The 21,487-nt window shown below is 32.9% G+C and overlaps 1 protein-coding gene and 1 non-coding gene across 3 annotated transcripts in view; one reads left to right on the top strand and one right to left on the bottom strand.

The window, feature by feature from the left end:
* Nucleotides 1–21,487, bottom strand: part of Arhgap32 (Rho GTPase activating protein 32) — a 285,153-nt gene that overhangs the window by 172,772 nt on the left and 90,894 nt on the right. The gene's annotated exons all lie outside the window — the stretch shown is intronic.
* Nucleotides 9,726–9,798, top strand: Trnaa-ugc (transfer RNA alanine (anticodon UGC)). Its single transcript has one exon. It is a non-coding gene; the product is annotated as a tRNA-Ala (tRNA).

Here is a 21,487-nt window from a genome sequence, read left to right as displayed (position 1 = left end):
TTTTTTTTTTTTTAAACATGGTTAAGTGTTAATACTAACTCTCCATTTTCCCATGCTTATAAAAACTGATTGGGAATCCCAAAATCAAGAATTTCTGCAGAAGACAAAAGTGTCACAGTAATAAAAGCAGGGAACTATGAAAGAGCTTCCAGAGTTTCCAGATGAATTCGCCATTAAAGTAATCATCCTAGAGGAAAGCAAGAACCCACAAGAAATGTTAATACTATTTTCCAGGCCCTTATTATCTATTTGGATTGGGTAGTATCTTCTAACTTATTGCATCATTCCAAGTAAGAAGAGAAGTAAAAAAGAACTCAGTTAATCAAGTGCATCAAATATTAGTCCTATAATGCTACAAACCATTAAAGGAATTCCCCCAAAATTTAAAGCATGCTCATCACCAAATCATCCAGTTTAACTGGAATCAGAAGTTTCTCTTCTCACTTAAAACAGATTCTTAAAAGCAGATACAAGTGAAAACATGACTGAGGGATTTGGGCTTCTATAAATTAAAAGTACACAAATTGAAAAAACACAGTTCAATTATGCACTATATTATCCCTGTTTCAAATGCCAGATTGCCCATCAACCAATAACATGATATTAAAGAACATTAAACAAGACGATATTATAAACTTAATGATATTAGACATCAGGCTAGAAATTGATCTTTAAAATTAAGGCAATATTGTATTCATGACTTTTATGTTATCAACATATTCTATACATCACTGTGCAAAGAAAAGCCTCAAAGAAAGAATTTCAAAACCAAGATAGCAAGCTATGGAACCAACCTAGGTGCCCTACAACAGATGAATGAATAAAGAAAATGTGGTAGACTTTCATAATGGAATATTACTCAGCCATAAAGAAAAATGAGATTATGGCATTTGCCGTGAAATGGATAGAACTAGAGAATGTCATGCTAAGTGAAATAAGCCAGTCACCAAAAACCAAAGGGTGAATGTTCTCTCTGATATTATGGATGCTAACACATAACAAGATAGTGTAGGGAGAGGAAGAATAGAAGCTCAATGGATTAGATAATAAGGAATCAAAGGAAGGGAGGGCATGGGAATAAGAAAAGACAATAGAATGAATCAGACATAACTTTCCTTGTTCACATAAGAATCCATGACCAACTTAACTCCACATTGGGTACAACCACAAGAATGAGATCCTAACTGGAATAAGTTATACTCTGTGTATGTCAAAATATGTCAAAACACACTCTACTGTCATGAATATCTAAAAAGAACAAATTAAAAAAACTAAACAAGAAAAAAACTAAAATATCTAAGATAACTAAAATTTGACTCTACTATGACAATGTGAAGTATGTGACTCACGGAGCCATAAATTCCTCATCTGGAAAATAGAAAAATATTTACTTTATAAGCTTGATAAGCAGCTCACAGATAAATTACTGTATTTACCATATTTGGCCTAGGACATTGCATGTAATAAACCCTAAATAAAGGTTTTATTTCTAAGCCAGTTGTGGTGGTATACATCTGTACCACCTAGCTACTTGGAAGACTGATGTGGGGTGATCACAATTTCAAGGCCTGTTTGGACAATTCAGCAAGATTCTGTAGTGGAGTGGGGAGAGGGGTAGAAGGGGAGAAATTGTTCATCCTTTGAAGAATTAATACTTTTTTTATTTTCTGCTTTATATTGCCCCTTCCTGTTTACAGGAATCCTCTAATGTTCTTAAAGACTACTTATTACATTCTAAGGAGTCTAAATAGTCTAAGAACTATTCTACCAGAGTGATAAGATAAGAACAGATTATTAACTTCATAGTGCACATGAGAAATTACATCATGGGAAGAATAGAGGAACTCTAGATAGGGCAGACGGATGGGAGGGGAAGGGAGGGGGCAGGGGGTTAGCAATGATGGTGGAATGTGATGGACATCATTATCCAAAGGACATGTATGAAGATATGAATTGGTGTAAACATACTTCATATACAGAGATATGAAAAATTATGCTCTTTATGGGTAATAAGAATTGTAATGTATTCTGTCATGCATTTAAAAAATAAAATCAATTTTAAAAAAGAAAATGAGATATCTGTGAGTCAGTAGTAAAACTTTGAATGACTGCCATGAAAGAGACTAGGAAATGTCTTACAGTGCTAGAAATAAGAATATCTTTTCCTTCAATTATGTCCAAAAATAAAAGATATTCTAAAAGCTAATGGACAAATATTAACTAAAGAACAATATACTTCCTCCCAAAGCAGTGGAGGCTGGCACTACAGGAACCTACCTTCTATGTGCAGGATGACTTCCCTCTCCTAGCTATGAGACATGGTGCTATGAGTAAATTTAAAACCTAGCTTAGAAGCTATTTCAGGAAAGAGTGCACAATGTTTTGCCTTCATCTCATTAACTGTGTGAGTGTACACATGTACATGTGTACAAATACAACCAACATAATAGTTTGAATTAATAGGTAACTAGCACAAATTTTATTTTATTTTATTTTTTAGCACAAATTTTAAAGACACATTAAAATTCTGTTGTATATCTTTTAATTAAAATAATTTTATAAAAACAACTCTCATACAATACAGAGTTTACTATTTTCCCAAGTTACAAATGCAGCTCCTCCTATCCAACTCTTCACCCTCTACACCCACGTGCATTTTTTCTGTTGTGCATTTCTACAGGACATACTGTAGATGTTGTGAAAGCCCTCTGCAGCCACATTTCCTCATGCCTTACTGCTGAATAGGTGAGAAATCAGGTTTTACCCACATCTCTTTCTGGCATGTGTATATAAATTAATATCAAATCTCAAAGACATATTCGGTTTGGGAGAGTTATGGTGGTAGGAAATATAAATAGAAAAGAAATTCCTGTGGTATCATAATTTCCTAAAACAATGCAAATGCTAGCTCAGTTTCTCAGAATGAATATGCTGTTATATATTCCCCAGGAAAAGACAAACTCAACCTTACACAGATTTGCTTTTAAGTGTCAAAAGAAAATCCCAGAGAGACTGAAGGTGCTTCACAAATAAATCTAGCATTACAGCACCAAATCTGTTGTAAAGCAGCAATAAAATTAAGTTCCAAGTTGTTTTTTCCTTTGACAAATATCCCAAAATAACTTAAACAAATCAGGTTAAACAGTTTCAATACAAATAAAACTAACAAATACTGCTAGTGAGAGGCCATATTAAAAATGAGGATCATGTGTAACATCAGAACATCTTGGAAGATTCAAGATTTGATCAAATATGAAAGGTTTAATGAAATTATGGGAGAATAAGAACACTGAGACAAAAAATGTGCTAATGAAACAATTCACTTTCATACTTTGAACATTAATTTATTCTTTTAAATTTTTAAATAGACTTCTCATTTATTTTAACCCTTAATTAACAAATTCAATGTGGTTACCAAGAGTTCCTAATATTTAATTCATCCTATCATTAAAAACAGACTTTAAAAGATAAACTCTGGATTAAGTAATCCTTGAACTTGAGACTCTTTTTGAACAATAAACATAAAGACAGTATGTGATGAAAATCATACCCCAAGCAGTCATCATAAAATTGTAAAAGATTTTTAATTGCCCACTTGGGTGGCAGTGATAATATGTAGCACAAACTTTAAATTTCATCCAGAGATTTTTTTAATGCCTCCGAAAGCATCAAGTATGAAAAAGAATAGCAAGAATATTGCTTCCTAAATACTGTAATAGTACAACAGAAATAATAAATTGGCACTGTTTCTATAAGATGGTAAGACCTCTTTGCTAAACAATGCCACTAAACTCTGAGGGCTGCTTACCCAGGAGGTATACTTGAAAACTTTAATTGTAAATTACTACAAGAGAGTTTTAAAAAAATACAGAAAGACTTGGGAGTAGAGTAATAAGGGTAAGATATCAGGTCAGAGACAGGAGTAAGGATCAAAACCATAAAAACCAAATTTTACTTAATCAAGATGTTTCACATATACACAAAAGACAACAACCTCCAGCAGGCAGACACACACACATACACACAGGAACACATTCTAAGAAAAAGATGATGAAAAGTCTATTAGATACAAATTCAGATCAAATGTATTAGATACAAATCAGACATAGGAAAGGGTAGTAGTTCATTATGAGTCTCTACTTGAAATTCCTGAAATGCTACTACAAAACCTGTCTAACACCTTCTCTTCCTGGTGTTCTAACAAGTCATTGAAAATGCATTTTACAAGCTCAGGGCAAGTTATGGAATGAGGAATGCTAGATACAACTTGAAACCTGTCCCCGTCACCCCAAGCCTTCCCCAAAGAAAGGAAAGTCTTACTGAAAAACAGACTAAAATGCAGAAGATGGATAAGAGGGGGGCAGGCAGAGGGACAAACAATGAAAACAAGAGAGTGAGAAAAACAAATTTCTAATTACCTGAAAATCTCTTCCCTTTCTCCTTCTTCACCATCTGTCAGTTGAGTTATAACTTCAGAATCCAACCAAAAGACACTGTCATCTCCTGAGGTACTACTCTCACTTTCCATCTCCATCTTGTATTTAAAATTTTAATCCTCAGGTCATGGGATAAAGAACATCAATATTCAGGTAGTTCAGCTCTGCTGATGCACACTCAGATATGTGGCTGCTACACCAGTGGTAGGTTATGGTGCTGGCTTCATTACAGACAAGGTAAGACAGGAAATCCTGGGCAGCACACTCACTGTGTCTGGCTGCGCACCTGTCACACCTCAGAGCCTCCCATTGCCTAAGGCTCTGTGACCTAGATACCCAAAAGAAGAATCCAAATGAAGGTGGGTTTCCATTCACTTTTAATAACTATTTTTCTCTTCTCAAAGTTTTTAGTTAGTAAGTTGAAACTAGATGTTTTCAGAGAGCACATTTGTATTTGTATCGTTTGGTGATCTCACAATTGAGAAAGTTAAATAGAAAACTAGAAAAAATAACTTCACATAAAGGCCTCCTGGGCCAGGCACAATGAGAGGCACAGTTACAGATCTCAGGGAGGATCACAATTAATAGAGACATGCCTTGGCTAGAGACCTGCCCACTTTACTCATGCCTCCAAATGTTACTCCAGTCCTTCCTTCCTCTCCTAATAACTGCCATGTACACCTCTGCTCAGGTATCCAGAAGAAAACAGAAAAGCCCAGCTTGTCCATTGTCCAGTGAAGAAAAACCTAAATGTCACAAGTTGAAATATGTTGAGAATTACATAAAATATAAAAATAAGCAAAATTTCTACGTATCTAAGCTACAGGCATCAATGGTGGCAATAAAATTACTAACTGGGAAACAAAGTGAAAATTATAGCATCTATGACACTGTCTACAACACAAATGTTGGCATATTGGTGCCAACCACCGATATGTCAGTAGTCAAGATTATCTGTCTTCAATTGAGCAGCAACTGAGTCCTGACTGTCCACTGAAGGGCAGGGCGGGGGTGGGGGGAGGTACATTAGTTGGTTATCTTCAAATTTTCACACTTGAAAATATAGAAAATGAACTTCAAGCTAACTTTGCTTACACAACATCCTTAAATTTCCATAAAACTACACCTTGCATAATATATACTGTGCTGTTTTGAAATTTTATATAGATTTAGTCTTGTTGTTAAAAGGAAAATTTATTATCAATGCCAGAAACAGATTTAGAAAATAAATTGTTCTTGATAGCAAATGATTTGAAAAATTTTCTGAACATTTTACATGGAAACATCTTGTAAAATAGTCTGTTAATTCCTACCCCAAACAAATCCATAGCAAGCTCTGACCTAAATAATCATTTCCAAAATGAAAGGGCCATTAAGTTCTATCTCATAAATCCCTTATCATCCTCCAAAGATTCTGGAGAGGAATTAAATTTAATCCTTCTTTACTCTGTCCATTAAAATAAATGCCCAATAGTTCAGAAATTTAGATATAAAATATGTGGCTCAGTGGTAGAGCACTTGCCTAGCAAGTGTGAGGCACTGGGTTCAATTATCAGCACTACATATAAACAAGCAAATAAAATAAAGATCCATTAACAACTAATAAAATTTTTAAAAAGAATATCATGGAAAAGCTATTTTACTATCTCACAGTGTTAAAGTTCCAAGAATAATTCAATAAAGCCCTTAAACTATAAAATACGTCTTACTATATGAAGATTTTTAAATCTTCTGTTACAACAACAAACATTATGAAAAAAGCCAAAATTCAAACACACTAAGAAAAAAACTGGAACATATCACACAGGGTTAATTGTTTAAAATATATAAAATTTCCACAAATCTTTTAGGATACAATAAGCCAAAAGATAAATAGGCAAAGCATATATTTATATTTATATATGTGTGAGTGTTTGTGTGTGTGTGTGTGAGAGAGAGAGAGAGAGAACTTTAAAACACATCAAAAAATATTTCACTGTGACAGACATGTTATTAAAAAAAAATAAGATTATCAGACTACCGAGATTATTATAAACAAAATAAAAGTTTTCAACAAACTGGAAGAAAATATGGGAAAATAAAAATGCAATGTTGGTGTAAGTTTAAACCAGTACAACCTCTGTTTAGGACAACTTTGCAAAATCTAACAAGATACAAAAAGCACATCTTTTTAGCCCAGTAATCTTCTCTTCTAGAAAATTATGTTACTTTCACAGGTAGATATAAGATAAAAATTCATTGTAGTACATAACAAAACAGCAGCAAAAACAACCTAAATTGGTACTAAATGTCAGCAGGACCAAATACTCCTGAAGACCACAGGATGGCTCTGAACCTCTTTATTCCTGATGTGTTTAAACACTGAGCAAGCTTCACTTCTCCAATAAGCTTTGGTGAAACATTTTACCAGAAGTCACCAGCAGTAGTTTAGAACCAGTTGATTCTTGCCTCCTCCACCCATGAGTTAAAAAAGGTGAAGAAAGGAGAAATGCTTAACCCTGTAGTGGCAAGGAGGAACCCCAACTTAAAATGAATTGTTTTCAAAATAAATTTGGCTTGAAAGTGGCTTCAAGCTTTCTAGTAGCAGTAGTAAAGCAATAATAACAACAGCAAGTACTGAGCACTTACTGTATGTGCCAAGCTCTTTTCATGATGATTTCTTAATTCTCACATGCACCTTATGAGGTAGGAGCCCCCATGTTCCTCATATTACAGGTGAAGAAACCAAGGCTTAGCATAATTGCCCTGTTCAGGGTCACTTGGCTCATAAATTTGCATTGAAAATACTTTTCAAGAGCTGGGGATGTGGCTCAGTCAATGGCAGAATGTTTGTCTGGCATGTGTAGGGCTGGGTTTTGATCCCTAGACCTAAAACATAAACAAAAATACTTTTCAAAAATTGATCCAAAACCACCATATAGAATATTATTTCTGTTGAAAAACCATGGTTTCCATTTTGGTCCACATTCAGCTGATTAGCCTGACCTTCCTGGTCTCAGTTATTTTACTCTGTTAGGGATTTGGGAGTGATGCTGCTGACTTACATTCAATTCTTTATCCCCCCATCATTTGTACTAGATGTGGCTGAACACAGTTTGTATTAGGTTTACTACAAGGAAGAAGCACACACAGGAGATCACACAGCAAAGCAGCAGCCAAGCAGGAATAGAACTCCAGCCTTGATATTCTCATTTCAGTGTTCCTTTTCTCACACCGTAATACGGAACAGTTTTTATCAAAATTATTCAATACAGTCCATGGTGCATGGTCAGTAAATGTCTCTTTAAATGGCACCAGACTTTATCCACAGAATGTTCAACAACTATGACTCTAAACAGAGATATATCAAATACGTTCCTCAGAAGTTATATTCTAAATATGAACAATGTACACTGTGTATAATGTAGATATATACCAAGTAAATGAACTGGAAAGAGAAATTATTTAAGAATAATTCCTATTCTAATCTAATTTACATTTCTATTCTGTTCTAAATATTTTAGAATTAATTTTAGTCATGTTAAAAAGTTTCCTACAAATATACAAAACAATTCATAATGCACAAATGTCATCTTTCATTAACCATTTTTATACTAGCTAAATATTCATTGTAAATGTTAGATTATTTATGTCTTTATTTTTCTGACAATAATCTTTGTAGATATGTCCTACATTGGAATAATTAAATTTATTTCCTTCTTTTTACAGAATAATAATGTATGCTAGATTTGAGATTTGCTTTAATTCACAGCTCTATCTAAAGGGCAAACAATTCTTGTGTACACTATGGCAAATTTATTTCAAAAACTATCAAATAATCTAACTGATTTAACACAATCCTGTACTGGTCACTTTAAACATAAGAAAAAAGGTCTACCTGATGAGATAATGGAATATTTTATACTAGAGAAAATTTTGCTATATTATATACATATATTGACCAACAGACCTAATTCTGACATGTTCAAAAAGCTAAATAAATTTTCTGAATGGCTACCTTAACCACACACCATTCCCACTGCAGGAAGGTATGCCTAAAAAATATGTTCAATTTCAAAACGCTATTTATAAATCTATAAAAAAAAATTCCATAAAAAGGACCTAATTTAAAACCAAATGGACTTGGGCTCAAAACTCAACTATGCCATTTATAAATACTGTAGTTTCAGTAACTTAAATTTAGTCTTAGTTTGAAAATCTCCAACAGGAAAAATAACAACTTAGTAAGGTTAAGATATGGGTAAGAAACAACACATATAATAAAACTGTCATATGGCAGAACAGAGGTCCTCAATAAATGACAGTCATGATCATTATCAACATCACTAAAATCATAAAATCTTTTCATTATTGTGGTTATATAAAAACTTAGAAATATCTAATCTATAAATCTTTGGCTTTTTAAAATACTAATTTCTACAATTTACAAGAGAATAGTAATCTAGTAAATAAAAGGAAACAAATCCCAATTAAGTTAAAATGTTTTCTGATTATTTAAATACTTTAATATTGTGAAGGAGACAATTACAACAAAAAGCTCATCTTCTACCCATACTGCATTAATACAAAGGTTACAAAGTACAGTAGTGTCCCTTATTTGCATGGGTTCCAAGACCCCAATGGGTGGATGTCTGAAACTGAAAGTACCAAAACCCACATATACTATGTTTTTTCTATGCATACATACCTATGATAAAGTTTAATTTATAAATTAGGCATAGTGAGAGATTAACAACAACTTACTATAGATCTTAGTAACTTCAAGGTGTGATTTGTTTCTATCTACCTTTTCACTTAAAGGAAGTCTATTACAGGTTTTCTCTGGCATATGCAAATTTCCTGCATCATTACGCTTGTGCTCTAAGGCCATTATTAAATAAAATAAAATAAAGGCTACTTGAACATAAGCACTCCTATACCACAGTGTCAATTCCATAACCCCAAGAGCAGGATGGCCAGAGATTTTATTGTACTTCTCAGAACTACACACAATTTAAAGCTTTCAAATTATTTCTGGAACTTTCCACATAATATTTCAGACCCAGGCTGACCACAAGTAACTAAAAACATCACAACTGTATGAGTAAGTTCTCTGAAGATCCAACTGAAATGGTTTTTTGTTTTTAACTTTCAATTCAATAAGCAAAAATTAAAAGCAAAACTGTATATAATGTTTATTATTGATTTAGAAAATTACTTTCAATAAATACATAATTTCAGTATTTCTTCCATTAGATCACAGATCAACTATGCTCAATTATTACACATTCAAAAATTATGTCATAGGTTGGGGATATAACTCAGTTGGTAGAGTGCTTGCCTTGCATGCACAAGGTCCTGGGTTCAATCCCCAGCACCACCAAAAAAAAAAAAAAAAAAAAAATCATGTCATAAAATATTTAAGAAAAATACTATGACAGTGTAAATAGATTCCCTTAATATAATTTTTAACCTCTGCTCTACAGTGTATTTAGTATCAGTAAATGAAAAAAAAAATTAGAAAACACTATAAAGAATGTGATTTCCTTTTTTAAGAAAAACAGTAGTCTTATTTATTTATTTGTTTTTTAAGGTGTCAATAGACGTTTCCTTTTATTTATTTGTATGTGGTGCTGAGATTTGAACCCAGTGCCTCACACATGCTAGGCAAGCACTCTACCACTGAGTCACAACCCAGCCCAAGAAAAACAGTATTTTTAATATACATGTACATTTTTAAAAGTTTGGGGAACTAAAAACAAAGATTATTAGATGATTTTTATTTCCTTCTTTAAAGTTATTTATGCTTTGAGGGCTAGTGTTATAACTCAGTGGTAGAGCACTTACCTAGCATGTGTGCAGCACTGGGTTTGAATCTCAGCACAACATAAAAATAAATAAATAAAAGGTATTTTTAAAAAGTTAATTGCTTTTAAAAAAAACTTATGCATACTCTTCAATTTTGACATGAAAAAATGTATTAGCTGTTTAATAGCATGAAGATCCTCGCTACTTTCTGCTCCTGAACAGCTGGAGGCTGTTTTTCCATGTAATAGAAGTCAATAACAAATGTTTATTGAAAACATGTATATTTCAGTCACACATACTGAAAAATTAAAGTCATTTGACAAAAAAAAAAAATTAAAAAATAGGTCCCAGAAATAGGGACTGTAAGTTCAAAAATAATGGCAATGTGCATTTTGAAGAAGACAATATTCTTATACAGACCAAAGTAAATTTTTTTAAAAAGTAAAAACAAATATAAATTACTAAGAAACACTCTAAATAGATTTTTTTCATGTCAGAATTTTAGAATAATTAAATAAATTTATGTCAGGACTAAAGAATTCAATTCCTTTTCTAAATATTTTCCATCCCAACCCATGAAGAATCAAACTCAAAGAAACAAATCATATTAATAAATCCAATGCTCACAGTATCTACGTAGTGCAGAGACTATATCTACTTACTATCCAATTCAATAAGTTCACAAAATTTATTCCAGAAATACTTTAACACTCAAGAGTACAAGGTACTATTGTGCAAGGAGAAAAAAGAACATGACATCAGCATTACCATATTCTTGCAAATAAAATTATAAAGCCTACAGAGAACAACTCATATATCTACCTAGCCATGGATACACAGAACAAGAACATTGTATTAACTTCAGAATACCACTGGCAGACCCAATAAATAACAACAAAAAAAATTTTGTTTTATCAGATATATTAGAATTGAGACCTATGCCAGGCACAGTGAACACATGCCTGTAATCCAGCAACTTGGGAAGCTGAGGAAGAAGGATCTGCGAATTTGAGGTCAGCCTAGGCAATTGAGTGAGACCCTATCTCAAGATAAAATTTAAAAGGCTGTGGATGTAGCTCAGTGGTAGAGTGCCCTGGGTTCAATCCCCCATACCAAAAATAAAATAAAGTTTTTGAGATATCTTAGAAAATCTTTCTCACTATCTGAGCAACTGTCTCCTCAGTCTGAGACTATTCATTTTTATATCAATCCACAGATAAAGCAAATCAAAATGATACAATTGTTAGTAAAATCTGAAACAAGTTACAATTTTCTAGCAATGAGTTTAAGGTTACTAAAAGACATCATTTATATGTAGTGATTAAGTAAAAATAACAAAAACACTAGTAAAGCATTAATATATAAACCTCAACAGAATCAATCACCTTTTTGAATGCCCATTGGATAACAAAACAGTATTTCTATTTGAAAGGAAATCTACAGGACCAAAGGAAGTAAGACACAATTAATTAATACATTATTATAGAAAATTAGGGACAACTTATGTCACAAATGATTTACTCAAAGCTTTTGTAAGGATAATGAAGGTTGAATATTCTTGAACATGATGTTGAGAATAATATTTCTTTGAGGTATAAGTTTTATTGAAAATGCTATACTCAGAGGAAGAAGGCTTCATTGCTTTCAGAAATTTAGGGCCCTTGAAAATAATGGTCATGGCAAAAACTGAACTGTACATATGGTACTCCTGTTCACTGCTGCAATTGGACCTCCTCCCAATGCTACTGCAGTAATAAATGTTCATGTAAACAATAATAATCAGGGGAGAAAAGGACTTAGAAACAGCATACTACAGGGACACAATCACATCAATGTTTACAGCAGCACAATTCACAATAGCTAAACTGTGGAACCAACCTAGATGCCCTTCAATAGATAAATGGATAAAAAAAAAATGTGGCATATATACACAATGGAATATTACTCAGCAATAAAAGAGAATGAGATCATGGCATTTGCAGGTAAATGTATGGAGTTGGGAAAGATAATGTTAAGTGAAGTTAACAAATCCCAGGGAACCAAATGCCTTTGATGTAGGGAGGCTGATTCATAGTGGGATAGGAAGAGAGCATGGGAGGAGTGGACGAATGCTAGATATGGCAGAGGGGTTAAAGGGGAAGGGAAGGGGCATGGGGTTAGAAATGATGGTGGAATGTGATGATCATTATTATCCAAAGTGCATGTATGAAGACACAAATTGGTGTGAATGTGCTTTGTATACAACCAGAGATATGAAAAATTGTGCTCTGTATGTGTAATGACAGTTGTGATGCATTTTGCTGTCATATATAAATTTTAAAAATTAAAAATTAAATAATAATAATAAGGGGAGAAAGCAAATTATCTAAGCTGACCCACTTCGGCTAGGGAAAGGTCAGGGAGGGTCAAGATGAAAAACTGGCAAAATGTAGGCTGCATGCCTTAAAAAGCTCAGGGTATTGCATAAAATTTATTAAGAGTTTTCCTACCCAAGTAGCTGAAGAAAAAACAATAAATCAAACCTTTTCAGTCTACTGTTTTACCTACCAGCATCCTTCCATGGATAGTTCACTCTCCTGTAAGTTGATTTGAGATATAAGCATTTTAGCAATCTCTTTTTAGTTTATTCTGCCTGTTCCTCTGAAATCACCCAGAGAGGGTGGCAGGTTTAAAGATGGACATCAACAAAGACACTAGTTACTTGAATTATTAAAGAACAATTAACTACTTATAAAAGTACTGTTTTCTTAAATCACAATCATCCCATCCTCAAGTAACACAAACTAAAATCATTATACTTCTAAACATTAATTTGCTCTGCTTTAAAAATATAAGTATACTGTTTCTGTTTGTATCAATAATTCTTCAACTTTATTTTCATAAAAAGGAGAACTAAGTTCCTATCTGCTCATTTATTTTTGGAAACAGAGACACTTCTCCCATTTTCCTTCTTAGGGAAATTTGAATTTTATCAACTGCAAAAATACTAATAAGGTGCCTCATTGAATTAAATAGAAAGGAAGAAGTTATTAAAGATAGTTCTCAAAAAAAAAGATTTGTATTTATATTTAATGATAATAAGTCAGGAACTGAATATCTGCCTATTTCTTCTGAGTTTGGTAGAACCAGACATCAATATTTTTATATATGGTACTTTTCATTTGATGTTTCCAAAATGAAAAATAAATGCAAAGTACCTTTTCTGATTGCTCAAATAGTACTTGCAAGGAAATATTTTGTTTTTATATGTCAATTCAAATCTTTAAGTTTTGTCATGATTCCTTTGTGGTAAGAAAAACATGTTTTAAAAGGGATCTAAGGGGTTGGTGTTGTGGCTCAGTGGTACAGCACTCACCTAGCACATGCAAGGTGCTGGGTTTGATCCTCAGTACCACATAAAAAATAATTAATTAATTAATTGAAGTTATTGTCTCCAACTCAACTAAAAAAATATGTCTTAAAAAAGGATCTAATATTGTTTAGTGATACTGTTTCACTATTACATATGATATTCAAATTATGACTTATGTAGCAACTGAAAACAATAGTATTACTCTTAAATGTTCATGGTTTCCATTCCATTCTAGAAAAAAATGCTAGATTTTTTTAAGAGAATTTTTAATGTTTATTTTTTAGTTTTAGGCAGACAAAACATCTTTGTTTGTATGTGGTGCTGAGGATCGAACCCAGGCCGCACACATGCCAGGCAAGCCCGCTACTGCTTAAGCCACATCCCCAGCCCCAAATGCTAGATTTTTAATGTAATGAATTTGAACTCATGATTTAAATTTCTTATGTGCCACATACTACCTGCGTCAACGTGGGGAACTTATTTAATATTTCTTTAGTTTAATTTTCTTAATAATCATATCTCCCATATAGTTCAAGTGATTAAATGAAAAAATAAATACACATAAAGCACCTACCTAAGACATAATCTATAAAAAGTGTGTGATAAAAAACAGAACCTATATAAGGCACAGTGACACACATCTGAAATTCCAGCTACTCACATGGCTGAGACAGGAGGATTACAAGTTCAAGGCCTGTCTCACTATAAAAAAGGCTGAGGATGTACACTCAGAGGTAGGACACTTATCTAGCATGTGCAAGTCCTTGAGTTCAATCCCTAAGGTCAAAGTGTTGGGGGGAGTGTACAATAAAAGAAAGATACTTCATGGATCTACTAAAAAATATGTCAAAATCATTGTATTGTCTTGAACAATTAAAAAAAAGAATTGCAATGCAATAAATAAATAAATAAATAAATTTAACTCCTTTATAAAAGGAATAAAAACCCTCATTTATTTAACTCAATACTTTATATTTATCTTTTCAGGTATGTGCTAAATATTCTGATGTTTTCCTTCATAGCAATGACTACACTCCTTAAAACTTAGTATGTACTCAAATGCCATTTAATTTAAATATTTTAAGTTTTATTTATGGAATTTTCAACAACATACAAAAGTACAAAAAACAGAATTACAAACCAACAGGTGTCCATTATCTGGCTTTAAAAATTAACAATGGCAAATCTCATGTTTACTTCCATTCTGCCATCTTGCTGGATTTTATAAGCAAATCACAGATATGTTACCCTTAAAATAATTCAGCATGTATCTGTAAAAAAATAAACTCTTTTTAAACATAACTAAAATAACATCTTGCACTAACTCTTTTTCTTTTCTTTGGGGGTCGGGGGTGCCGAGGATTGAACTCAGGGGTACTCAACCACACATTCCCCAGCCCTATTTTGTATTTTATTTAGAGACAGCGTCTCACTGAGTTGCTCAGCACCTTGCTATTGCTGAGGTTGGCTTTGAACTCATGATCCTCCTGCCTCAATCTCCCAAGCCGCTGGGTTACAGGCATGCACCACCACACCAGGCTTGTATTAACTCTTAAATGCTAGAGATTAAATGACTAGTAGGAATTAAGAGGCCAGAGAAAGATTTAACATAACAGGCTACATATCTAAGAATACATGGATTTGTGATATAAAGTAGAGGAATAAAAATTAAAAACCTTCATGAGCATAGAAGTTCAACATATGGGACCTAAGTAACATAGTTTTGCCAAGGAGAACTAGTCGTTTTGTTGTTCCCCACTCCAAGAAAATTGTTATTATTTGACCCATGTTTTAGAAAGTACCAGAAAGATACAATGACAATAGATTCTGGAAGTATCAGAATATTAGATGTAAAATTTTATTTATTATGAAATATGTGAATGTTGTTAGTATTCACAAACTAACAATCAGTTCTTCAGTGAGCAAAGAGAAAGACAATTCATGGACTAGTCTGACTGCCTTCTAAACACCAGGCAATGATCACCACCAAACATCATGTTGTTTTTGAATATTAAATATAGGCAGGTACAATGGTGCAAGCCTGTAATCTTGGTGTCTTAGGAGTCTGAAGCAGGAAGATCACAAGTGCAAAGCCAGATTCAGCAACTTAGTGAGACCCCATCTCAAAATATTTTTTAAAAAGGACTGTGGATGTGGTTGAGTGGTTAAGTGCCTGGGTATAATCCTGGGTACCCCCACCACCAAAAAATCAAATCTGAACTATAAAATACAAACTATATACCAGAATAATAAAAATGTCACCTTAAACTAGTATAGCAGCCTATTATTTTTAAAGTACTCTCCCATTTGAAAACAAATGACAAGTGACAAAAAAGAAACAAAACCAAGGGAATGGCGGGAATTTTGCATCTAAAACAGATTTCAGGGAACTAAATTTTTAAGAAAACAAGAAGCATTCAGAATTAAATTTACTATAATCCTTCAATAACTACAGTCTAACATTAAAGAGCTTAATAATAAAACAGGTACAAACCATTCCAAGAAATAAGTATGCTACAATAAAAGTGTGTTGCCAGACATGCTGTGTTGTATGTTGTCAAAGGAAGAAACTAAGACAATTTGTTCAAAAAAAAAAAAAAAATGGCTTTAGAACAGACTCTCAGTCTTTTTATCTTCCTGCCCCAAAAGAGTTTAAGGATATGAACACTCTTTATTAGTAACAATAACTCAAAACCTACTTAGAGATTTATTTTGACTAACAATTTTTACAAAGCAAATTATCTTTGAGAGTATCAAGCTTGTTGAATATTCAAAACTCAAGATGAAAATTAATTAGAACTTAATTCAATTCAACTCAGCAGCACGAAAGAAGGTAAAGACTAGAGAAGATGGGACAGGATGACTTGGAGTCTTTGGTCAGCTAAGGGCAATATGAATGCATAAAAAAAGGAAGTAGAATTGAGAAGAAAAGGAAGTAAGACAATTAATATACCCAGACATTCTTTGTTGTAGAGGCCTGGACAGGGCCTGAATTCTTAGGTCAGAAATGGGTTAAAAAGCTGTAAACAAAAAAATATACAAAGGTCAAAACTACAGGTTTTCAAAACTGAAACACTGATTCTATTTGTGGTTTATAAATCTCATGAAAGAAAAAATAAAGCTATAAAAAGTTCTGGGGGAAAAAAAGCAACAGAAGAAATGGCAAAGAAAAATAAGAATAATTTTTCTTCTCCAATAGCAACTTCTAAAAGCATAAAACTGAAGACTAAAACTCAATTTATTAAATGAAGACAATTAAATTTAATCAAAATGTACTTTTTAGAAAATGACACACCACCTATAAACCGAAAAGTTTTTTATATAATCTTTGAAAATTCACAGATGAAACAAACATAAATCATTAACCAGAATGTCTAGAATATAAGTAAGGATACCAATATTCTTCCCCAAACATTCTGGAAATAACACCAAGGTGACTGGACGCTCAACTGCTCAGACCCCATTTTTGAGTCAATATGGAGGTATTTCTTATGCTATTATTGAAATTTCTGCTAGACTATCATTCCGAAATTAGATCACTGCAGTCAGGTTTAATAGCATATGCCTTTAGTCCCGGCTATGCAGGCAACTTAGGTAGGGGAATCTCTTGAGTCCAAGTGTTAAGGGTCAGTCTGAACATCACAGTGAGACACCATCTCAAATTAAAAAAAAAAAAAAATTTAAATGGAACATTTCCCTAACTGATTATCTGATGCATATGACAGACAGTGACCACTTAACACTGAAAACAATGAAGTGCCAAAGAAACATTTGTGTCAGACAACTCAATAACTTTAAACAATGGAACTAAACACAGTTAGCATGTGATTTCATAGATTCGCATATTTTCAGTTAGAAGAAACTTTGGAAATCATCTATTTTGAAGTCAACAAGAAAACTAAATCCTACAAATTCATATATTCTTCTTTCTATCTTAACATTCTACAGTAAATTTTCAATCAAAATTCATTTTGATTATGGAATCCACAAGAACCCAGGATGTGATAAGGGAACAACACCGTTCCTGTATTACATAAGAGGAAACTGATGCTTGATCACGGTTACACAATTAACAACTGATATTTACCTCTCAGGTTACTTGTGAAGAAACACCTAACCTATCTCCTTCACTGAGAAATTTTCAAATTATTTGCCAATACAAAGCATTCTTCTTTCTACTTTCCTACATACTTTCAAAAATACTGTTTTCAAATACTTTCAAAATATTTTCAAAAATACAAAAAAAATATAAAGTTTGATTTCCCCCAAGGATACAGGTGGGGCTAGAGGTCTGACTCCAGGGATTATGTGTGAACTCACTAAAATATTCCCCAAATTTATCTCTGAAGTATGATCTCTTCTGTAATGTGAATGAGTTCACACAAGGCCGATAAATAGGGGAATGATGTCTATGAAACTAAAATTGCACACCACAATCCTTCCTAAACGTTAATGTGCTTTACAAAGTGTGTTTGTTTACACTTTAACAAAGTTCACTAACATAAACCAAATACTGTACAATGCACATTCATGCTGCTTTGCTGCTTTTGAATGGTACTTCCTTGTTACTATATCTTTTTTCCTTGTCTGTTATCATAGCCTCAATCCTTCATTACAACCCTTTCCATCGAGCAACCTTCACCTTTAAAGGTAAAATTCTACATCGAGTGTAATGTTTCTCTGCTTATTAGTAATGGTAATGTTGACATGTTTTTTTAACTACACCCTTATTAATACTCTATATGCAAAGCTACATAGATTTTAAGTGATTAGTACAACTATATTTTCTCAGACCTTTTGTTTTTAGTGAATAATTTATAAAGACACAAGATTATTCAGATGTGTATCAAATTATCACATTATACCAAGTGAATTTTTTGGAAACAGTTTTTTTAAAAACCTCAGTTTTAAAAATCCCAATGCACAAGCTGCTGTCCTTCCAACCCAAAGGTGGCCATAACCCCAAGCCCTCCATTCTGATTTTTCTCTTTCCTGACCCAAGGATTAGGATTTCCTTGGGATCTGGTTAGAATCAGGGTTTCAGTGCCTCAGTTTAGGTATCAGAGTTCCTACTTTATAAGATTATTGTGAAAACTTTGATGAATTCATATATACAAAAACACTTGGAACATATCCTAATACTCAGTTCTTTCTATGTGTATTAATTTCTGCTTTGATTGTTGTATTAAGTTTTCAGTTGCTATTTTAACAAATCATTGAAAACTTAGTGGCTTGACACAATACAAGGGTTGCAGTTATCGCTGTTTGGGGTTGTGGCTCAGTGGTAAAGTGCTCGCCTAGCACATGTGAAGCACTGGGTTTGATTCTCAGCACCACATAAAAATAAATAAATAAAATAGTTATTGTGTCACCTACAACTAAAGAAAAATATTAAAAAAAAAAAATACAACACAAACTTATCTCACAGTCCTAGAGGTCAGAAAAAGAAATCAACCTCACTGAGCTAGAGCTAAGGTGTGAACATGGTTGGCTGCTTTTATGGAGTGGAGAATCCATCTGTTTCCTTGCCTTTTTCAGTTTCTACAGGCCATTTTCATTCCTTGCCTCATCATGGTCCCTTCCTCACATCACCCCAAACTCTTAATTTTAAAAAACACTTATCAATATTCGCTTTATATTCCTATGATCAGTCAAATCTTTCAAATCTTTCTACCAAATAAAATGGCTACCATCAAAAATTCTGAGCATCTAGCACAACAGAAGTTACACATTCCCTTTTCATCTCAATGATGTCTACATACATCAAAAGTCAAAAGTTCCTCAGAATATATATAAGAGAGGTGCACAATCATACTAAGACTGATTCCTAAACTTGCTTTTACTCTCTGCAATGATAAATACACAGTGAATAAAATATTATTCCTAAATAATGAGTATTAAAATTATATAAATGGCCATTTTAAAATCATGTATCTCAGAAATGATCAATATGGAAGGACTGTTCATTAGGCACATGATTATTAAGAGACTTCAATGAGTGGAAATAGTAACATGACTATTAGCTATCCCCTCCAACTAGTTGCCTAATATGTAAATAAAGCTCTCACTATGGGAAATGAGAGCAAATTTCTTGATGTTTGTAATATAGTACACATACAAGAAATTCTATTTTCTTGGCACAAAGCTCTAGCAATCTGAAAGAAGTCAACTATTTTCTCTTTCTACTTTGGAATCAAGACTTTTGAGGCAAATTATTCTCACTATATTTGTATAAATATAATTTACACCATTACTAACCAGACTGCTTAATTTTTTTTTAATATTTATTTTTTAGTTTTCGGCAGACACAACATCTTTGTTTGTATGTGGTGCTGAAGATCGAACTCAGGCTGCACGCATGCCAGGCAAGCGCACTACCGCTTGAGCCACATCCCTAGCCCCCAGACTGCTTAATTTAACTCAATATAATTTATACTTATTTCTTTATTAACATTTGCTATTTAAGTGACAAAAATCTACCACAGTTGCCAAATGTTATCACTACTACAGTCCATAATGGTATAGTACAATTGGAATACGCTAGATGGCAATAAAAGTATGATAAGCTTATGCAAACAAAATGCTGTAGGATACTTCATTGGTATCACATGTACATAAATAATGGTGATCCAAAATCCCTAGATGGCAACAACAAAGTTTTAATTTGGGGGGCAAAATAATTGCTCAATTTATATATATAAAGAAACAAACCTTATTTGAGCTATAAAACATGATTAATTTGGACCTCAGTTTTAATTTACCTTTACTTAGTTGTTCACAAAAATATACATAATGTCTTAATTTTTATTGCCCAAGCAATATATATATAACATATAAAAATATATACTATATATAAAAATATATTTTTTGACATTACATTTAAAATACAATAAAGTATAATTAAAAAATCTATGTTTTGATGTCTGAAAAGTCACTTGGTCTTTCTACTGCTTGAAATTTAAATTATGTCAACTGAGACAGAGTAATCAAGAGATGTCCCTAAGACACTTATATGCTGTTGTGCTCAATGAGATTCACATTTCAAAAAAATCACTGCTTCTTCAGTTAAATCAGAAAAAAAAAGTCCAATAGGTATTTAAACTGATACAAAGGATGTGGTTTTGCATAGCAGCTAAATTTTAATCTTTAATTTGTTAGAACAATGTGCCAAAGGCAAATGACATCATATAGTAATGAAATTCCCTGCATCTGGCAGCAGGTACAGTACTAGTTAATGGAGAAAAGCGACTATGACAGAAATCCAAGATGTCTTTACAGGGCCCTTAGAAGATATTGCAGGCCTCTCAACTGCATTAAATGAATTCTGCATTACTGAAATAGTGAACTAAAACTCCTAAAAATATTCCCCTTATCTTGAATTTAATTTCATGATGTAGATAACATTCTTAACAGTATAACATTTTTATAATGTTACATAAGCTATTTAAAAACAGATTTATTTCAGAAAGATATTAATGCACTGTGGGAGCCAAAATGACAAATCTTTATTGACATTTTGAGGCTGATGAATTCAGGCATCAAATAAGAACAGGAAACGAAAGGAAAGAATAGTCTACAGTTCTGTGAAGGGAAAATGGGTTAGTATGTTTTAAATGAGTTTTCAAATAAAAATTATAAAATGATGAAAAGTAAAAATATTTATCTTGTTACACACTTGTACCTCAAGAAGCAATTTTTCAAAGAGAATCATTATTCTCCCAAAATCCCTAACTTTAGTCTAAATGTTAGCTGCTAGGCAGGCACTTCTAGGGGGAAAAGAGGCAGGGGAAAAACTGCTGCCCTCTTAATGATTGCTAGCACTCCTTTGAGTTGTTCTGCTGCTTCAGATAAGACCTCTGGAGAAATCCACAAGAAACCAGCCAAATCCCTGAGTCACTCTACTCACTCTTGT

This window comes from Callospermophilus lateralis, chromosome 2 (assembly GCF_048772815.1).
Source record: "Callospermophilus lateralis isolate mCalLat2 chromosome 2, mCalLat2.hap1, whole genome shotgun sequence".
Lineage (NCBI taxonomy): Eukaryota > Metazoa > Chordata > Mammalia > Rodentia > Sciuridae > Callospermophilus > Callospermophilus lateralis.
Note: the sequence above shows the minus strand (reverse complement) of the source record. Positions and strands in the feature narration are given on the sequence as shown.